Below are 6,412 nucleotides of genomic sequence, written 5' to 3'. Positions count from 1 at the left end.
CCTACTGAGATCTAGGAATTAAGGTCGTTTAGGAGGAACGGAAAGGTTAATAGAGAGCAGCTGTTTGCCTACTATAAACTTAACTTGGCCTTTCTTGCCCTTTCTTCACACCTGTGGATTATGTTGGAAACTGTATTAGTGATTGCTGGCTATGCTAGTTAGTATCATAAAGGATATTGTCCTTCTCTGTAAGGCTCATTCCCCTGGTTCGAAAATGAGACTTGGGTAGTGGTCCATGCTAGTAAGTTTATGGAGAGAGACTCTAATTGGAAACTTAAATACTGAGGGAAGGCCATAATGAGAACCTAAATCTAGATGAAACCAGAAATACTCCCGATTTTAACAGTGTAATTAGCTATTTGAATAAGGAATACAGTGAATCCTTTGGATTTTTGATAACATATGGATGACATGCTGTAATTTCAGTATATGGATAGTTAAGTGAAACTTTGGCTAAATTAAGATTTCTTTTCCCTTTTCTGGTCATAAGTTTCTAATATGTCCGTCATTGTACCGTACACAGTGGTTGTCAGCATCAGGTAGGTCCTGAACGTCAAGATTTGTAACAGCTAGAGAAAAGGCAGTGGAATAAATATGTGGAGATTTTTCTTTTTTCCTCTTAAATTTGTCATTTGTCCCTCTAAGGTAACGGGTACTTTACATGTTTGTTGCTTTTATTTTAAGGTATAATGTTTTTAACAACAGCATTACTCCGAAAGAGAATTCCTGGAAAACAATGGATTGGAAAATATAGGCGACCGAGAGTGGTTACCCTTTCAATGAAGCAGGCAATGATCCGAAGGCTGGAAATTGAAGCAGAGAATGAATACTGGCTGAGTCGACCCTACCTGACAAAGGAACAGGAATACAATCATAATGTAGAAGGGAGACTCGCAAAATGGGAAGCTTTCAGAAGCCTGCTGACATCCAAGTTTCCTGAGCACAGATATTTCAGAGATCATTTGAACCACTTAAATGTGTCAAAAAAGTGGACATCTTGAATGACACAGTATATTTGTATTGGATATGTGTTGTGCACTACCACAAGATCTGCTGTGTGCCTGTTATGGTAGTTTTGTATTCAGTATAATAACGAAGGGTGGATGATAAATGAGACTTTTCTGAAAACCATTCCTTCATAGTGTTATACAAAATCGCGCATTAAAATAGTCCTACAAAACAATACGATGTTTTCTTATTATTGGCTCACTGGAAAAAGAAGTCCTTTCTGTGGCTCTCTATCCTCTGTTCTACTTTTCTCATAAAACAGTACAAGTTACCAAGTGCTGTGATGATGTGTGCTAGATCTATAGCTTTACGAATTTGATTTTTGAAAGCTAGGAGAACATACTTGCTGTGTTGAAAGAGATTATGTGCTTGTACTGATGAAATGGCCCTTACTGGTCATTTTTCTTTCTGAAGGGATACTTTTATGTAAATAAAATTAATACTTGGGGATCCAGTTGAAGCTAATTACGTGTTGCTCATTTCATTAGGCTCAAGTTTAGGCAAGGATCAGTATGAGTGGAATTATAAAGCTGTATGTGTATGAGGCTGGAACTAATGGAAGATTATAAAATGCTCAATTTCTTTAAACTTTGGGGGGGGGATATTTTGATCAGTTGACTTTTTTTTGAGTCACAGTCTGTTTTCTAAATAATGCTTACACCTTCCTGAAAGAAAAGTTGGCCACATGGTTTTTCTTTCTTTCTTTCTTTTTCTTTCTTTCTTTCTTTCTCCCTTCTCCTCTTGAGACTAAGTGACCTAGAAGATGTGTCAAGAGTGAGTGTAATCCTTAGGTTGTCACAGCTGGAGTGTAAAATCTAATGAAAGTCCTATTATTTCCCCCAGCGGTGGAATGTTTCCTATGTGGGCAGTTTCTCCCACTGGTCTAATACACACATACGATCTAAGCAATTTTCAGAATATTTCCGATACTTTCATTAAGTCAATGTTGCATCACTGATGAAATCAAGTGTCAAACCTATTAATATTTTACCTCTTTGGAAAAGAGGGCATAAAATGGTATAATTTTCTCTTAAACATGAATTGTAATTTGGAGACATATGAACAGGTCTTATCACCAACGTATAAAATTTGGGTTGCAATCTCTCCATGGTTATGAATGGTTTAATACAGTATTTTTGGAAAAGTATGCATAGGGAGAAATTGCAAAATATGACTAAAAATATGAAGGAACTTCCAGGCAAAGTAATATGACTTTATGTTTAATTCCTTTATAAATGCCCACTTTAAAAAGTTACTTCAAGTATTAAACTATAAATGGCAACATGTTTTCTTTATGCATAGGAATGGTCCTATCTGCAATGTACAAAATACAGTAAGTGTGTCATTATTACGTATTTACCTTTTACACTTCAAACTTAAATACAGCTCATTACAAGTTTATGCATCACAATTAAAAATAACTACATGGGCGTAGAAAAGCTGGGACACTGGCTAATGCATATGAGGATCGTTGCTAGCAAATACACATGTAGCTGCAGAGATAACCAGGTATGTTTAGTTCATGTAAGTTTAAAAAAAAGGGGCAAGGCTTTAACAGTGGGAGTGTTGCCTCTTTCTGTGATTATTTTTATGATTCTAAATATTTACAGTTCAGAAAGATTTTAAGTTTTTTAAAATGCTCAAGCCGATGCAGCAGGTCAAGTTAGAGAGGAACATGCTGAGCGAGTGAGTTGTTATCTAAATAGTGTAAACAGAAGGGAATCTGCGTTTCACCACTAATGCTGTGGTGCCAGTGAAGGCGATCCCAATACTTTATCCCCGACACCTTTGCTTGACTGCTAAGCATGTGCTTTCAATTTCTTTTTGCAGAGGAAGGGAAATGCCCTAAAATCAATGAAAGCCGTCTTGTAAACATCAGACTTTATGACCAAATGGAAACAAGATTCAAGTAATGGCTGCAGAAAACAGTCAAACACCACTTTTAATCAGCATTAAAATTAACTGCAATTTGCTTTTTCAGTACATTTCATGAAAGTTTTATGATTAAGAAAAAAAGCATACAAAAAGCTGTCTATATATACAAAATAAATTGATAGAAATGAATGTAGTAAATGTGTTCAGTATTATCATAATAAATAACTATATGCAGCTGTTCTCTTTGGTGCTCTTTAGGGATAGAAGATCCTCTTACCTGCACACCTAACTATATTTTAGGTATTATGAAAAAATGTTCTCTCGCTGATTTGCGTTTGCAGTTAAAGTAACTGCTATTCGGAGCTTCTTTAGATGTGTAACTGAATTTTATGCAGGGTCCTGTGAGCATATACTGTGAAGTTGAAGAGTATGTTTTTATAAATATGGTCAGTCAGTCACTGCTCCAGATGTAGGCAGACCTGCTTAATTAATTTATGTCCAATTCAAGCGCATAACTTGGTATATCTGCCAGACGCTAATCCATTAAAAGTACTGCTTTGTTGTCCTCTTGGGGCTCTGGTGAGCTACAACTTGGACCGTGCTTCAGGTTGTACTGAATAGATGTACTTTGAATTGATATTATAAAAGTAACTTAAGGTACTGACCTTAACCGAAACGTCCAAAACCAAAAGGCTATTTACAATGAAGAAGAGCCACACGAGATCAAATAAAAGGGGAAAAAACCAGTGCCTCAAAAGGTTAAGCATTTAACACTCTGGAAAACATGCTAGTTTCTACAACTAGTGTACCAAAAGTGGCTTGGTTCCTATGCGTGGCACAGTAAAGGGGTAGGTTTAAAAAGAATGTTACCTTAATTTCTATTCAAATCACTAAGTGCCAGAACTTCCTCTAGAATTACCCTCTGAAAATTTAAACTAGAAGTTCTCATTTAAAGGCTCATTGTGTGACTAACTTGTGACATTTTAATTTTAGGACGCTATTCTAAGAGGTCAGTTACCACTGAGACCTATACATCTCACGCCCCCCCCTTCACATAATATACCTTAAGTAGGAGTAGCACTTACTTATAGTTATCTATCTAGTACAGTCTGCAGATGAATCAGTTGTCGTAAGAGGGGAAAGAAGTATTAGCTGAGGCTTCTGAAGTGGTTTCAATTATTCTTTTCTAATTATATATCCCCTTGCCTCATTCACAGAGGGACAATTTTACCACCTTAAGACATGTCATAAATTTTGAGAAATTTTCACGTTGCAATCTTGTCCTGCGTCAGGCTTCTGTCCTCAGACTAGGCGTTTAAGTCATTTTGTGTGTGTAGGTGTTGTGTGCATGTTGGATATTTTCTTGAAGAAAAAAAGCAGTAAGAAATACCAAAGCGCAGTTTATGATTGCAGCCGATGTCAACTATCCTACGATAACTACAGTAACTACAATACTATTTCTGGCTTGCAATAGTTTATTTTGAGGGATCTGAAAGCTTAAGAGCTGTTATTTCTTAGCGACAATCACAGTATTTTCAATACTTGCCGATACAGAGTAGGTTGAAGCGAGCACAAAAACAAAACATACACGCCCCAGTGTGCTGTAACAGTCATTTTCTATGGATGGGCCTCCCTGCCTGTCTCCGCTCCCTGAACAGGTAGGTCTGTTCGTCTCACTGCACTAACAGGAAGTTTGAGCCATTCAGTGCCTAGGCCTGGGCTGAACAGCCCCACTGACTGGTACGCTCCTATAGACTCCCTGGCTCTGCTAGCAAGGACTAGAAACAAGTCTGCTTGCAGCTCAACAGCCAAAGAGGTTTTTGTCCTCACCAAGTTTATTTTCAACTCTTTGCTTGCTCTCTCTTTTTGCTTACCATACTCTTTGATACAGCACAGAATGCCTTTGCCAACGGTGAGGGAGCTGTCAGGACAAGTACGCTAAAAGTGACAGAACTGAAGATGTCGTCCTACCTTAGATGCAAATGCCTCCCCTGCAGCCAGGGCTTGTAAGGAAAAGCCTACGATGGCCAGCATCCCACTCGCTGGTGGACCCTTAGACGGAGTTCTCTAATATAATTCCCTCAGAGAATGTAATTCAATGGTGTCTTCACCATATCAAACCGCGGTTTCTCATCAACTCTCTAAAAGGGAGAGTGAATTTGAAAGGGTCACATTTGAATCATTCCAGTATGTTTCATATTTGTCCAAGTGACCTTTCAGTAATACCTGCTTTTACATCAACAGCAGCTTGCCTCAACAGTATTCCAAGCACACTGTTCTCCTACTTTTCTCATTGGAAACATGAGAAAAATCTAGGATAAAATATGGTACTTGTGATCCACATAAAGACGTCAGAAACAGCAGCGCTTAAAGAAAAGCCACAAAAAAATGGCCATCAGATACACAAAGAACTGGTTTCAGACGATCACAGCTTGCTAGAGAACACACCTGGATTTAGCCCACTCTGTTCACTGTGCGGCGTCTCCTGCAGTTTAACTATACTCACTGAAGAAACCAAACATGTTATGCTGATGCTAGCCTGTGGTAGGCACTTCAGGCCAGAAAAAAACCCCACCACCAACAACAAAGAAGGAGAGGCTGTATTGCAGAATCAGTAAGAATTACCAGGTTGGAGACATGGATTCTACTGGTTTTGCTAGAAGACGACTCTGCGCGCATTTGTCATCTTGGCTGCAATGCAGTGATACAATAAAAGACAGGTGATATCCAGACCTCCCCACCCCCCGCCCTTTACAATTCCACCAGTGTTTGACGCTGCAAATTCTGGTAGGTGGAATGGCAACTTGAACTTGAAATCTTCTGTCTCCTCTCTCTTCAGCCAAGACATTTGGCTAGCGCAGTCTCTCCTTACAAGCTCAACACATCAATATTGCTCACAGCTTGTTTTCAGATAAGCACGTTCATTTGACATTTAAGAGGAAAAAGCTAAAGCTTTCAGATTACTATGTAGCAAATGTTTTTTTATAAGTTTTGAAATTATTGGCAAATGCAAAATTTCTAGTACAATGTTTGATGAGACATTTTGCAACTTTTACAAAACATGCCAGTCTGAACCGTTAATTCTGTCTCAAGAATATCCCAGGGTGACCAAACATGCTCTTAAGTTAATATAGGCCCTCCCTTCTAAAAGAATTTTTGCGCTAAAAGAATATTATTTAAGAAACAATCAATTTATGCCTCCCCTAGACAAAATACTTGTTTCATACCTTACAGTATACTTGTTACCCTAGTATTTCCACCATACACATATTGGACTTAAGTAGCGATCAGTCTGGGAGAGAAACCAAACAGGTTCTTTTTGTCCTGATCACCAACTCGGTTACCACCTTCAGTTTGGATCAAAAGGACTCATGTTTGTGATCAGTACCTGCTAAACATGAGAAAAGCTACAGATAGGAATATAGCATTTTTCACTTCTGCTAGGTGTGGATGGCCGGAACCACCCAAAGGTGAATTAGCAGTCTTCTCTATAGAGGAGTAGGAAAGAAAAATGTTGTTTGCTGAGGTC

This window comes from Struthio camelus, chromosome 1 (genome assembly GCF_040807025.1).
Source record: "Struthio camelus isolate bStrCam1 chromosome 1, bStrCam1.hap1, whole genome shotgun sequence".
NCBI classification, from domain to species: Eukaryota; Metazoa; Chordata; class Aves; order Struthioniformes; family Struthionidae; genus Struthio; species Struthio camelus.
The sequence above is the reverse complement of the archived record's forward strand: the minus strand, read 5'-3'. Positions refer to the sequence as shown.